A 15,184-nucleotide genomic window follows, 5' to 3' on the forward strand; every position below is an offset into this window, starting at 1 on the left:
AAATTTAAATTTAAAAAATCAGAAACATTCTAATTTCCAACATTACGAGAACTGTAAACAAAATTCTTGCACATCTACACAATGGAACTTTAGGGAAACACTAAAACTGATATTTATACAGAGTTATAAATAACATGGGGGAAAAGTTCATATTGTTCATTTGTTATGTGCAAAAACACAGGAAATGAAATCTTATGTAAAGTGTGGCCTCAATTATGTAGAAAGAATAGGGAGGAAAATCAGACCAGAAAGAAATACAACATAACTGTCAACTGGATCACAGAAGACTTTGTAAGTGTTATTTCCAGTACCTTATTTTCAAAATATTCTACAAAAAACATGGAGTGTTTTCTTCAGAACAAGGTCTGTAGGCTTGTTTGTTGGTAAGGCACTGTTTAGAAGGGGATGGCTGAGTAAATCCATCAAGTCAAAGCAGAGTGCAAAGCCTTTCCTCGCTTTTCAGGCACAGCATGACCACCAAACAAAAAAGCAAGTCAACAGGTAAAAACACTTATTATTTTTGCTGTATTAAGAACCTATACAGCCTCCTCCTTCTCCTCAGTCCACTTAAAATAACTTTTTGCCAATCTGACATTACATTTTATTTAGTGTATATGTAGTCTGGACTGAAATATTCAAAGTTTAAACGTTAAGAGTAATAACCCCACCAGCTCTTCAGTGGCTTGTATTCCACGGTTAATCACCGTCATTCCATAGAACATTCCTTCAATTCCCTTTCCCCATTCTCACTCGGAAAAACTCTCCTGGCGGAACCACAACCCTGGGGACACGGACTCTGCCTGCACCCTCCCCGGGAACGTGGCTGGAGAAACACCAGCCGTCTGGCTGGTCTGAGTCTGCAGTCGTCTCCGCGAGCCGCAGGGGCAGCCTGAACGCAGCCTGGAAGTCACGTTCCATCCCCTGGTCCACTGAGCTCTCCCCTTCCTCGCCGAGCACGTCTTGTCTTCCCTCAGACCTCCTACATCTCCCCCACCTTCAATCTCAGCTGAAGGCCGGGCTCCCTACTTACCGGAGACAATCGAGACCTTCAGAAGCAAACGTGACACCGCAGCGCCGCGGCAGCCCACGCCCACCCGGCTACCATAAACCCACCGACCTTTCCACGGGCCGCTCCGCTTGTGCGCCCGTCTCCTCCACCTGCCAACGAGTCCCCTCTGCTGGGTCACTCCTCAAAGATACAAACCAACCTCCCCCACCCCCACCTATGCTTCTCTCCCTTACAGCCTAACACCTTGGGGGAACCACGCGTATATGTGAGGACCCCCTTGCCCCCATTTTTCTTAAACTCCCACCGGAGACCTTCTCCCCCGCGGTTACGGACCGCTCTTGCCAAGGTCACTAAGGCTGGCTGTGCTGCGCTGACCTCCCGCGGACCAGCAGCGCCCCCAGGCACGCTCGGCCCGGCACTCAGACTCCAGTCACTTCTCCGTCCGCACTCACGTCCCTCATTCTCACGCAGGAGGTAACACTGACGTGCAGCCCCCTCCCGAACCGTACCTCTTTGCAGTCCAGTTCCAGCCAGTTCCTCTCTGGATTCTGCCGCTGCGCTGTCTTATGGATACCTGAGACTCAAGCTCTTTCAAAATGAAAATCTGGATTTTTTTTTCCTCCCTATCCCAGCCCTAAACCTGCTCAAGCTGCACTCTTTCCCACTTTCATTCATGGCTACTCCATTCTTCCAGTTGCTCAGATCAAAACCTTCAGCACCATCCAGGGCTCTCCTCTTTCTCTCACTCCACATCCAATCTCAATCCCTATCTTCAAACCATAGGCAGAGCCCTCTCACCTGTGGGTCCAATCAACACACTGGCCATCGGCATCCCTGCCGCAGCCTCCTCACTGCTTTCCTGCTCCATCTCCACCCCCCACCCCCACATCTTCTCTCAATATGGCACCGGTGCTCAGGGAACTGGCAACAGATGCCTGTTACTATCCTGAGTAATAAAGTCCTTTATCTCTGACCCAGGAGTCTCATGTCTTCTGGCAGCAGCAATGGAAATGTTTTTGGTTAACTTGGTAGCTTGCAAGTAGCATAAAATCTCTGACTTACTAAATAAGTGAAATGTAGTAAACATAATAGAATCGCTTTGACTTCTTTTAGAGTCTCTGATCTTTGCACAATAAGCTTTTAGAAGTCATATGAATATTTGCATGGCTATAAAGGTAGATAAGTGGGTTTCCCAGGTGGCTCAGTGGAAAAGAATCACCTGCTAACAGAGGAGATGGGGGTTCAATCCCTGGGTCCGGAACATCCCCTGGAGAAGGAAATGGCAATGCACTCCAGTATTCTTGCCTGGAGAATCCCATGGATAGAGGAGCCTGGCAGGCTACCGTCCATGGAGTTGCAGAGTCAGATACAATTGAGCACGCACACACTGTGTTGACTTAAGTCGCTCAGTGATATCGGACAATCAAGTTAAGACGAATGGACTTAAGGTGCCATATAATTTAAAATTAAGAATGATGTTTATGAGTACAACAAAAGCTCTAATAAATTTTCAAGTTCCAACTCCCACTTTGTGGGCTAGATACAAAACCATACCACGGCACTCAGTTTTCTGTGTGACACAGCGAATCTCCAGAGTCTCAAATTCCCATATAAAATGAAGACGCTGATCTCTAAAACACATGAAGCTCTAAAATTATCTGATTCAATGAGAACAAAAATATGCAGAGACTTAGAAATTTAACCTGTAGAGAACTTTTATGTGAGCATTTCTAAATACATTTTCCTATTACTGTGTCCAAAACATTCCTATTAAATTGAATATAGAAAAAGTCATAAATTCAGTCATTTAAACCATCAGTGGAGCTAGTTTATAAGATTTGATTACTGAAATAAACTCGCTCCTCGATTTTTTAACTGAGATTTTAACACGTTGGATTTGAAAAGTGTGTGCGCGCTAAGTTGCTCAGTTGTGTCCAACTCTTAGCAACCCCATGGACTGTAGCCTGCCAAGCTTCTCTGTCCATGGCATTTTCCAGGCAAGAATACTGGAGTGGGTTGCCATTTCCTATTCCAGGGGATCTTCAGAACCCAAGGATTAAACCCATATCTCCTGCACTGACAGGCAGATTCTTTACCACTGCACCACCAGTTACCCATTAAAAAGTAGTATACCTATTACCAATTCATTACTGTCTCTATGTATATACAGGCTAATTTTTAAATTATTTATTTTTATCATTTATTTTCAAATTAATGATATACCATTTATTTTTAAACTGTTTATGGCGCTGATTCTCCGTTGCTGCTCGGGCTTTCTCGCTAGCTGAGGACAGGGCTCCTCCCAGCTGTGGTGTGTGGGCCTCTCGCTGTGGTGGTGTCTCCTGTCGCTCTACAGCACAAGCTCAGGAGCTGGGGCGCGTGGGCTTAACTGCTCCACGGCACGTGGGATCTTCCCGAACCAGGGATCAAGCCTGTGTCCTGCACTGGAAGGCAGATTCTTTACAACTGAGCCACCAGAGGAGGCTGATCATTTTCTAAATGTATACATTTTTACACCTTTCCAGGCACTTACCAATGTTTTAGCTAAAAAACAGCAACTTCCCAAATACTCTCACCACTTTCACTGCCTACAAGGAAGTATTAAACTACTGGTTAAACTACCAAGTAGGTAAGATCCTTTGAGAATTTTTGACCAACTGTTGACAATTAAGCAGGGCCCAAGTATCTGTCTGTCATTTACTTTTATTCAGGGGCAGGGGTGCTGTACCAAACAGTGTAATGATGAAGTTCTTTCACTACTTTTCCTTCTTCAAGATTTGTTTATACACAAGGGCTCTTAAATATACTGAACTACTAAAGCAAAAATTTTTAACTCCTAGTGGCAACATGCACATAAAAGTAACTGAAAAGTAAAGCAACTGCTTTGACTGCTTTCAGCCCTTAGGTCTTAAGACAAAGCTCCAATTTAAAAGGCAATTTGTCAATTATGTGTGCAAATTATCTGTGCAAATGCTTTTGCACAGAACATTTAAGTTTTTCATTTGATTTGCATTAAAGTATAAGAGTTTTAGCTATAACAATCTTTTCCTCATTTTATGTAAGTATACACAAATAAAGAATAGCACATTTGGGATACAAAAAGTAATCCATGTAAGATTTACTAGATGTATATTAAGAGTGAATGCAAACTTGATTCATTGATAATTAGCAATAAAGGAGATCCCGTAGAGCAATAATTATTCAAATGAATGATACAGCCCTATTAAGCAAATATAAATATCTTACAAAATGGAAAAGGTCATACACATTGTAAAATGATAACTTAATTGTCAAAAGTAATCACTAATTCAAGGCTGCCAAACAGGGGACCTCTAATACTTTTAAAATGATGCAAGTGAAAATAATTCATGTTGCCCACTGCAGATCAGCAGGTATTTCGTAAATTAAGTTCCACAAAGTTCAGTGGCATGGGTGTGGCTTCATGACAGCACTAACTGAAAACACAATGAAAATCTTTATTTAAAGAAAAATCAGACTCGAGTTTCCCCCAAAGTAAAAGACTTTATTATTCCCTGATGCTGGCAAAACAAACACTTTGGACAAGCTTCTGATGAAACATACACTGCTTTATCACCACAAAAAAACCCACAAGGAATGTGGAATTTCCTGGCAGTCCAGTGGTTAGGACCCTGAACTTCCACTGCAGGGGGCCTTGGTTCAATCCCACCAGCCACTCAGCCAAAACATTAAAAAATTAAAAAATAAAATAAATTTAAAAAACACGAGGACAATGAAAACTGGAATGCAAACAACAGCAGATGACAACAGTGTTAACCAGCTCAGACAAATGAAAGAAAGCTGAAATTTAAGCCTGCTACAAGGGCAGGCAACAAAAACAAACCTAAGAAAAAATATCACAAATCTAAAACAAGAGTCAGATGCTAGCCATTAAAAAGTGGGAGTACAAAACATAAAACAAAAACTCTTACAGCCAAAATTAAAATTCAATAGAAGAAAAACTGAGAAAATCCACCCCCCAAAAAAAACCCCAAAATAAACCGACTTAAATATTTGAGAAAAACCTAAAAAAAAAAAACAAAAAAAATTAACACATCAATCTAGGAGACCCAACACTCAACAAAGAAGAGCTTTAATCAGGAAAAGAAAGCAAATGAAGGGGGGGAAAGAAATTGTCAAAGAAAATTTTAAACTTTTCCCCAAACTGAAGAACGCAGTTTACACACTCAAAGACCATGGAATGCTCAGTACACACACCCAAGAAAATAAATAATAATCAGGCACATCATGGTGAAATTTTAAAATTTAGGTGATAATAGAAAGATATTATAAAGCTTCCAGAAAGAGAAGGAAAAAAAAAAAATCACGCACACACGACAGGGAAAGAGATGGCAGCTGACACAGTAGTAACACTGAAAGCTGGAAGTCAGCCTTCAACTTCAGGAGGAAACCCGCCTCCAGCGCGGCCCACTTGCACATCAACAACCCTGCCTGAGCACAGCCCCGCACCACACCCGCACCGCACCCGCACCGCCCCCGCACCGCCATGTGACGGCTTCCGGCCAACGGACTTCCAGCAACAGGGACACGAGTCACTTCTGGGCCGGACATCTCGTGCTAACTTATCAGCGTACCTGCTGGGGTAACCTGGGGCCACCAGGTGATGCGACAGGGAACTGCAGGAAGACGCCAGGGGAGCCCCCGGCAATGGACTTGGTGAAAGAGAGCAAGAAGCATCATTTACACACTGAGGTTTCAGACATTTATCTGCCATTGCAGCATAACCTATCATGTGCCGACTAACACAGGGACCTTGTGATTCTCCAGGCAAGAACACTGGAGTGGGTTGCTGTGCCCTCCTCCCGGGGATCTTCCAGACCCAGAGACCCTGGTCTCCTGCACTGCTGGCAGATTCTTTACTGTCTGAGCCACCTAGAAAGCCTGAACACAGCCAGACAACAAATCAAATATTTAGAACACGGACATTTTCTGACATATAAGATCTCACACTCCATCACCTTTCTAGGAAGTTATGAGGATGGGCTCCATCAAATCAAGGAGGCAAACCAGGAAACAAAGACCAGGCAACGTCACCTAGAGAGAGGAGAAAGCAGCCTCTAGGTTGGCAGCTCCCGCCACTCGGCCTGTCTTCCATATTGTCCTTGCACCGACAGCCCTGCCGACTGCTGTCCCAGAGTCAGCGCAACTGTGACATCCTCCCTGAAGACACAGTCCACGTTCCCTGGCTACCAGAAGTAATACACCCTGACCCTGCATCGACAGCCAGGGAAGCTGCATTCTGAAATCTGCCAGCAACGTGGTACGTGACTCAGACACGTTAGGTAACCACTCTTACCTGCCTCCTCGTCATCTGCATGAGGATAAGGTTATCAGAAGGTGCCCTCTAATTCGAGAAAGGCAGTAATTCTTCAAATGAATAAAAGCACTAAAATCCTAATACAGTTCTTTTGTTTGGTATACGTTTATACACTCTGACAGTCAGCGATACTTGCTAGTAATGTTATTCCCTAAATATATATATGTATATTTTTACGTTAAAAGCAATGTAAATAGACAGAAATGACTTTAATCAGAGGGACGATACCTTCTTTAAAACCAAAAACACTTTCATTATTATTATAAACATCAAAACAAAAGGAAAATCACATGAAGTGACAAGTCTACGAGTAAAAAATTCATCTTCCGTTTTTTAAGAGTATTTATTAACCCTGCTGTCCCCACCACCCAGCGTGTTGCTGATGTGGCCAGAATACCACCACATGAGAACAAGAGCAGGCAGCACCAAACGACAATCTGCAGCACCTGCTGCATACACCTTTTCCAAATAGCTCTAAAGAGTAACGTTAAACTGGTTTTGCCAGAACTGTTATCTAAGAGCAGCTATATATTCCATTGCCTTCTTGGAAGAGACACTTTACAAACAAGCGTGTACATAATCTCACGCTGCCACTAAACCACTCCAGACAGACAGACGTCTCTTCACACAACCAGACTCACCTCGTGGCAGACTTCAGGATGGCATGGTGACACCGGCAGGGGTTTTCTGACGCTCAGACGGCTTCGGCTTCCAGGCCTGCAGAGATCTGGTCTCGTCTTCTGCGTTTCTTGTTCTCTACTACGCAAGAGTCGGCTCCCCGGGACAATGGAATAGCCACCGCTCCCCAAACATAGTCTCCAAGTGTGATGTCCTTTTAATAATTTTAAGAAAAAATTTCAGTGGGATGGCTGTTAAGAGTGATAACACAATATTAAAACACACAGTAGGAGAACAAGTGCCAGGGACCTTGCAGGCGGCCGTGTGCGGTATGTTCCTGCTCGAGATTTCCCACCAACCGACCACGATGACCTGGGGCCAGTTAGCCCACCACTGCTCACACTGTCAAAGTGTCAGTTGCCCAGTCGTGTCTGACTCTTTGCGACCCCATGGACTGTAGCCTCTGTCCATGGAATTCTCCAGGCAAGAATACTGGAGCGGTTGCCATTCCTCTCTCCGTGGGATCTTCCCGACCCAGGGATCGAACCCAGGTCTCCTGCATTGCAGGTAGATTCTTTACCACCTGAGCCACTAGGGAAGCCCCACTGTAGCCATGTGTAATTCTCAAATTCTAGTAGCTGCACCAGCAGTACTTTTGTAGACTCCCATTCTCCTTCCTCTTTTATGTCCATTTTTCTCTTCTTCGTTTCACACCCTTTCCCCACAGAAGGCTTCTCCAGCAAGAAAAACCAAGTCTTATGCAGATACTGCAGGTTAATCAGAATACTTCTTTTAACTAATCACAATATAAGTGAAGTGAAGTCGCTCAGTCATGTCCGACTCTTTGCAACCCCATGGACTGTAGCCTACCAGGCTCCTCTGTCCATGGAATTTTCCAGGAAAAAGTGCTGGAGTGGGTTTCCATTTCCTTCTCCAGGGGATCTTCCCAATCCAGGGATCGAACATGGGTCTCCCGCATTGCAGGAGGATGCTTTACCATCTGAGCCACCAGGGAAGCCACCAATCATGGTATAGCTTAAACTAATTATTACTATTGTGCGTGCTCAGTGGCTAAGTCGTGTCCGACTCAGTGATCCCACGGACTGAGCCCACCAGTCTCCTCTACCCATGGGATTCTCCAGGCAAGAGTACTGGAGTAGTTGCCATGCCCTTCTTCAGGGGATCTGCCCAACCCAGGGATCAAACCCAAGTCTCCTGCATTGCTGGTGGACCATCTGAGCCACCAGGGCCCCTTACATGCATTATCTCACTTAATTTTTACACCGATGTGGAGGAAGGCACACTATTATTATTTTACAAGAAGATAAATAAGATTGTTATTTTATTTCAAAAATCACTGCCCTATAAAATCACAGGGCTGAAATTCAGGCCTCGATCTGCAGCCCTATGAGAGCGTGCCTTCACCAGCTATGCTAAGAGTCACCTAGGTCTCTGGCTGGTCTAATTCCAAATGAGTTCTTCCTTCTTGCCACATCCTGAGGGTGCCAGAGGTTCCAGACAACTGAAGTCTCATCCCACCAAGTTCTGTAAGGCAACTTCAAGAGAAACGTGCCCTGGGGCGGATCCTCTCCTCGCACTCCAGGCAACTGTGATTCCAGATAAGATGGATCAGCCAGCCAGGTGTGTGAGTGAATTCAAACACCTCAGCCCGACAGGTAGAGGTGACTCTCCCTACGTGCAGCTATGTACGCCATGGAGTTTCAAGAACTCAGGCCTTATTAGTGCTATGATTTATCCAGCTGAGCAGATCAGCGCAGCCAGGGGTAAAGAAGAGAAACACAAAAACCAACAGACGTCCAAGACCCAGGCAGCACACCTCTGCCTTTACTGTGTGGACAACCACGTAGAAACCACAGGAGCTTTCTGCACCCCACGGCCCCACTCAGTGGACAGGAAGCATAAGGAGTGTGAGGAGGGCAGAGGAGAAAGACCACAGGCCCGGCAATCCCCAAGGAATTCAGTGATGAACCTTAGATCAGAAACACACGAACTGATAAATGGGGTTCCTGAAGGAGCTATGAGGAAGCGGAGCCAGGGACGGCTTCCCTGAGACGGTGACCCTGGCATTACGCTCCGAGGAAGAACCAACCCCAGGAGGAGCCACTGAAGAGCAGCCCTGTTCAAGGTGAGGACTGAGACGCAGGCTGGAATGCCGAGGAAGAGAAGGGCTGGACCATGACCGCGCTGAGGCAGAGGGAAGATTCTTCAAGACCAACTGAGGAGTCAGGCAGAAGTCACATTTGTAACAACGGTAAACAGCTTGGATGTCACTTTACACAAAACATCTGCGTACTCACAGTAACTCTGTCAGATGGATTATTACCCCCATCTTAGCCCCAAATGAGGAATAAAACTCCGAGGGGATGTACTGTGTATTCAAGGTCACAAGCTAGCAACCTACACGCCGCACTAAAGACTTAACACCTCCAAAACGTCCTCCATGTTCAAAGGGAGAGTGGAAATCCTCAATGACTTATCTCAGACTATTCTACATCTATTCTTCAAACATCAACAAGGCCGACAGTCACCCAAAACAAATGTCACAACAAAGTAAATGTAAAGTCTGTATGAATCATCAAAGACGACCCTGACGCCGGTTTAACGTGAAATGTGCCCTTAGTCTGAAAGTCTTCCCTACTTAGCACATAAAGCAACATGTTATGCAGCATAATAAATTAACCATAAAAACACTAATGACAATTTCACTCTCGGTACACTTTAGAACACGTCCCAGTGTTGTTTCTCTTTTACTACCTGGATAACTCTTTCAATCAAGCTAGTCATACAAGAAAGTTTCCCCTTATCATGACACACTAATACTATAAATGTCTCCCTTACAAAACGACTTTCACAATTTTATGAAAGTAACCGGACACCACAGATGTGCCATGTCCAGAAGTGGAAGAGGTTAGGAATGAGGGCGGAGAACTGAAATAGACAATCTTCATTTCCCATAAAAGATGCAACAAGCAGAAAACAGCAAAAGGCGATCTTTTTACCTCTAGGTCATTTACCTACTTGCCCTTTTTAAGTATTAAAATAGATGCATACACATCCATTAGCTACACCAGATTATAACTAACATGGGGAATCTGACCTCATGTGTGTGTGTGTTAGTTGCTCAGCCATGTCCAACTCTTTGCAACCCCATGGATTACAGCCTGCCAGTCTCCTCTGTCCATGGGATTCTGCAGGCAAGAATACTGGAGTGGGTAGACATTCCCTTTTCCAGGGAATCTCCCCAACTCAGGGATTAAACCTAGGTCTCCTGCATTGTGGGCAGATTCTTTACCATCTGAGCCACCAGGGAGGCCTCACACTTCAACATATTTGTTGAATACCTGACCTCATACTTCAACATATTTGTGTGTATCTTGTGTGTGTGCATGACCCATTTTGCATGACTGCATATTTATGAGTGAATAATAACAGTAATTGACACAAACTCAGAAATGATCCTGACAGTTTCCTTTTTTTTGGAGTACTGCATTAGTCGCTCAGTTGTGCCCAACTCTTTGCGATCCCATGGACTGTAGCCCACCAGACTCCTCTGTCCATGGGACTTCCCAGCCAAGAACACTGGAGTGGGTTGCCATTTTCTTCTACAGGGGATCTTCCCGACCCAGGGATCAAACCCGGATCTCCCACATTGCAGGCAGTCTTTACCACCTGAGCCACCAGGAAAGCTACGTAATAACTCTGAAATAAGATCACACGATTACTTCCATGAGACAAATAAAAGAAAATACTAGTAAAAAAAAAAATCAGCTTCTTGAAAACTGATCACAAGGGAGAAAATTACCAGAATTTTCTCTAAAGAGTGACGGTTACCTAACAAGACAGGCTTTAAGAAGATGCTTGCTTCTGTTCCCTAAAAAGAGGGCCATTTAAAGGAACCTGAGATGATTAGGAATCCAGTCAGCACAGCTGAGTTTTCTTCCCAGGGCACTGCCCAGCCCAGGTTGGCTGTAGCCCAGGTCAATGGCACCCCAACCCCTGCTTGGCCACTCCCCTGCAAGGTGCTACAGGGGAGGGTGTCAGGTGACACCCAATAGTGTGCCCCTGGGTCCTGGGGAGGCCATGTCTAAGGCTTGCCCACCTACCCACTAAGAGAAGGGAAAGGGGCAGTGCCAGGTACTTCCCACCAATTCAGGAGGTATTTAAAGATCATAAGGGGAAAAAGTGCTTCAAAAGAGATGCTGAAGGGAGGCCCCGAAAAGGTCAAGGTTCCGGTGAATAAGGTGGGGGATCCTACCCAGACCAGTAGAAAGTACTTGCCAGGTCACAGGTGAGCTGAGCTCTTCTAAGAATCCCAGTTAAGTCCAAGGCCAGTCTGACAGCTTCCCCAAAGGCAACAAGAAACCATGAGAGACAGTGTCAGAACCAAAGGGTTGGTCACATATTCTGCTTGGAGCAGGCGTGGCCTCTGAAACTTAACCATATCCATGCTACCTGATGCAGAAATACTGAGAAATAAGACAGCACCGGAAGCAGATCATAGGCTGTTTCCAGGTTTTCTCTGTGAAACTTGATAAACAGCGCCATTCATGTTTTTAAATAAAACATTTCCCACAGCACTACATATTCCACTGAACATTCATTCATTCAAGTAAGCTAAGTAGATTTCATGTTGTGATATTTGTTGCGTTAACCAGAAAAAGAAGAAGAAGAAAAAAAAAAAAAAGTCAAGATCACTGCACACCTACTGCGACTGGGAACACCTCGCCGTTTCATCTTAAAGGAGAGGGCAGTTTACTTTTGTTTGATGACAGACATGTGTGCAGCCAAGGACCGCAGTCCATGAAGAACGTATTTGGGCAACGTTTTGTGTCTCATTCACATCTAACCGTGATTACTACGTTCTCCATCCTCATCCACAGTAAAGTGGCAGGTCGCCTTTTCCAGGGCAGACGTTTCAAGACAACATTCGTGGAACTGAATCCAACATTATTATCTACCGGAAGCCTAAGGTCTGCCCCCATATTCCCACCTGGCCCTGAGTTCCAAAAAGTGGGGCTGGGAACCCCGAATTCCACATGCCGACTAAACGTGAAGTTGGCCTGCAGACGACCGCACACGTTCCAAGTTCTGGGCCGGGACCTGCCCCGGGACAAATGTCAATAGATGTGACCCAGAAGGGAGGCACCAAGGTGTCCGCGAAGCGAACCGAGCGCCGCGACCCGGCCCGGCCCCGGGGGCGGGCTCACGTACCCCCGTCCCCACGGCCACGAGGGTCCGGCGGCGCGTCCCCGCGCGGAGCCCACCGGGGTCCCGGCCACGCCGCGGCCCGGGCCTCCCGCGCGCGCCCGCCAGCCGCCGGCCCCGGGGTCCGAGCGCGCAGGCCCCGCGCCGCCGCCCCAGGCCTCGCCGAGCCCCGGCCTCTCCCCGCCGGGCTGCGGGCAACAAAGGCGGCGGCCCGGGCCCGGCGCGCGCGGTGAAGGGCCGGAGGCCGCGGGGTCGGGCCGGCGCGCGCGGCGGAAGCAGGCCTCGGGCCTCTCCGGCCCGGAGCCCCGGCCCGGCTTCCCGGACGCCGCTCCCCGCCGGCCCGGCGCCCGCCCGCGGACCCGCCGAGGCCCTGGCCGCTCCCCGGCCCGCCCGCGCCGGAGCCGCCCCGCGCCGGCCCGCGGAACCGCGGCGCCCCCTGCGCCCGAGGGGAGCGGGCGGACGGCCCAGCCCCGCGCCGCAGACGCTCACCCGGCGGCGGCCGCTCCGCGTCCTCGCCCCGCGCCGGCGCGACTGTCGCGCTCGGCCCTGCTCGCCCGCAACTCCGCCTCCCGCCGCCTTCCTCCTCCTCTTCCTCCCGCCTCGCCGCCTCCTCCAGGAGCGGCGCGCCGGCCGCCGGCCCGAGCGGAGCCGCCGCCGAGGAGCCGAGCGGGCTGCCCCGCGCCCACCTCTCGGCCCGCGGCGCAGGCGGGCGTCGGCGCGGGGGGCGGGCCGGGGCGGCGGGGCGGGGCCGGGGCCGGTGCGCGCCGGGGTCCGGGCGCCCGCACCCGCCCTCCGGGCGCCCCCGGCCCCTGCGCGCTGGCCCGCCCCCTCGTCCGCCGCCTTTGCAGCCTCGCCTCCGCGGCGGCCGGGCGGACGCGGGAAGGACCGTATCCACGGCCCTCGGGCGCCGGCCCCGGCCTCGTCCCCTGCGGTCGGGGGTCCGCTCACCTGGCGCGGTGACCGGGACCACCCGGCCCCCGCGGGCAGCGGGACGGAGTGGCCGAGCGCGCGCGCCCGAGCCGGGCCCTTCCCACACCTTTCTCTAGCTTAACCGTAAGATGTGCTGATTAAAAGAAAAACTTACTCCTTGTTTCAGCCCATCTGCTTTTCCCTTTAGTCCTTGTTAGTGGGTTTTTTTTTTTTTTTTTTTTATGCATGGGTTTTTTTTTTTTTTTTTTTTAATGCAGAAATAGTTTATTGTTTGTGCCGCCGAGTTCCGAGGCAGTGTGATGTCAAGTTGCCTGTTGGTAACTTGACTCAAACTCTGTGGATTCTTTGCTACCTGCATATAGAATTAACAGCAAATTGGACTTTTGTCAGCGAGAAGCTACAGGAACATTTATTTTTCTTTTCATCCGAAGAAAAGTGGTTAAAGATAAGTATCATTAAAGTCTAACGAGAATTCGTGTTGGCTTTGAAAGTTGTATTTCTTGAATAGCATGGAGCTTTTAAAAAGGAAACAAGGCTAGGGGAAAAAAAGTCTTAAAGTTTTTCCAAAGTGAATGTATATCTGAGTTATACCTCATTAAAGCTGTTAGTTTTTAAAAAGTTTAAGTAATTGATCTTAATTCTTATGAATGTTCGATATACAATTCTCATCTAAACACCAAACCCAGATTAATAATTTAAAAGTTGCATTGTCAGGTGATTCAGCTGGTTTGTATGACTGAATAGTATATATATAAGGTTGATGTCATCTGGTACATGTGATTCACCAGACCTCTGTCATCTTTAGTTCTTATTTCAATTTGTTATTAAATTCCTACAGGGACTTCCCTGGTGGTCCACTGGTTAAGACTCCCTGCTTCCATTGCAAGGGGTGCAGATTTCATCCGTGATCTGGGAACTAATAGCCCGCATGCCTGGAGAGAGGCCGAAAAATAAGTAAAAATAAACTCCTATTATTAGTGTTAATCTGATTTAAATGCAACTCAGTTCTCAGATGTCCAATCACAGTGAATGTTGACTGAAATAGATCAGTCAGGTTAGTAAAAATAGTACTTATTAATTAGAGATGAAACAGGACAGAGGATGAGATGGTTGGATGGCATCACTGACTCAATGGACATGAGTTTGAACAAACCCTGAGAGAGAGTGAAGGACAGGGAAGCCTGCTGCAGTCCACGAGGTCTAAAAGAGTCAGACACGACTGAGCCACTGAACAACCCCAACAACAGAGATGAAACAAACTTTTCAACCCACCCCTCTTGTGGTAAGCCCATTCAGAAGAAGACGCGGGACAGACTGGAAATCGGACTGGTGTTTCCTTACCTGATCTGAAGAAGGCCAGTAGTTGGAGGCTGGGGAGCAGGACTGATAAGCATGAAGGTGGCAGTGGGCTGGCTGATCAGCACGATAAGCGTGATCCAGGAGACAGGATCAAGACCCCGGCTTCTGAGTCTGGCAGAGCTGGTGTGGCGTCTCAGCCTTGACAATTCATACAGAGGTGTGAGCTTAACCAAGCTTCTCAGTTGTAACCTCGGTTTCTTAGAAGAAGAGGGGTGAGAACAGGGGAGGTGTTTTTATATTTTTGTATTAACTCTATTAAATCAGTTCATTCCCAACTCTTTGAGACCCCATGGACTGTAGCCCAGGCTCCTCTGTCCATGGGGATCTCCAGGCAAGTATGTTGGAGTGGGTTGCCATTTCCTCCTCCTGGGGATCTTCTTGACTCTATATTAAACAGTGGTGGCAATTGCTTGAGATAATGCTCAAAACCGTTTAACTTGGTACCTGGTCCGTAATGATTGCTGTTACTAGGTAATATGTATTTTACAAGCAAGGTATGCAACTATTTTGGGGCATATATTATCTACTTTATTTTAACAGTGAGTTTGTAAGATCTGTATTATCATCATCCTCACATTACAGGTGAGAAAACTGTGCCTTCTTGATTATAAGTAGTAAGTAACTTTCCCAAGTCACACCCTGCTAGAAGGCAGAGTTGGAATTCAGACTTAGGTCTCTCTGACTCT

The 15,184-nt window shown here is 47.3% G+C and overlaps 1 protein-coding gene across 5 annotated transcripts in view; it reads right to left on the reverse strand.

Moving 5' to 3' along the window:
• SOCS6 (suppressor of cytokine signaling 6) overlaps nucleotides 1–12,892 on the reverse strand; it is a 35,420-nt gene extending 22,528 nt beyond the window's left edge. For 4 of the 5 annotated variants that reach the window (XM_061399545.1, XM_061399546.1, XM_061399549.1 and 1 more), the window contains exons 1-2: nucleotides 12,699–12,892; nucleotides 7,007–7,197 (exon numbers count right to left, since the gene is read on the reverse strand). The gene's annotated coding sequence lies outside the window, so the exon portion shown is untranslated. Of the gene's footprint in view, nucleotides 1–6,006; nucleotides 6,083–7,006; nucleotides 7,198–12,698 lie in introns of all 5 variants that reach the window. The other variant, XM_061399548.1, reaches the window with a different exon arrangement.
• Nucleotides 12,893–15,184: the final 2,292 nt, after the last annotated feature.

The sequence above is a fragment of the Bos javanicus genome, chromosome 24 (assembly GCF_032452875.1).
Source record: "Bos javanicus breed banteng chromosome 24, ARS-OSU_banteng_1.0, whole genome shotgun sequence".
NCBI classification, from domain to species: Eukaryota; Metazoa; Chordata; class Mammalia; order Artiodactyla; family Bovidae; genus Bos; species Bos javanicus.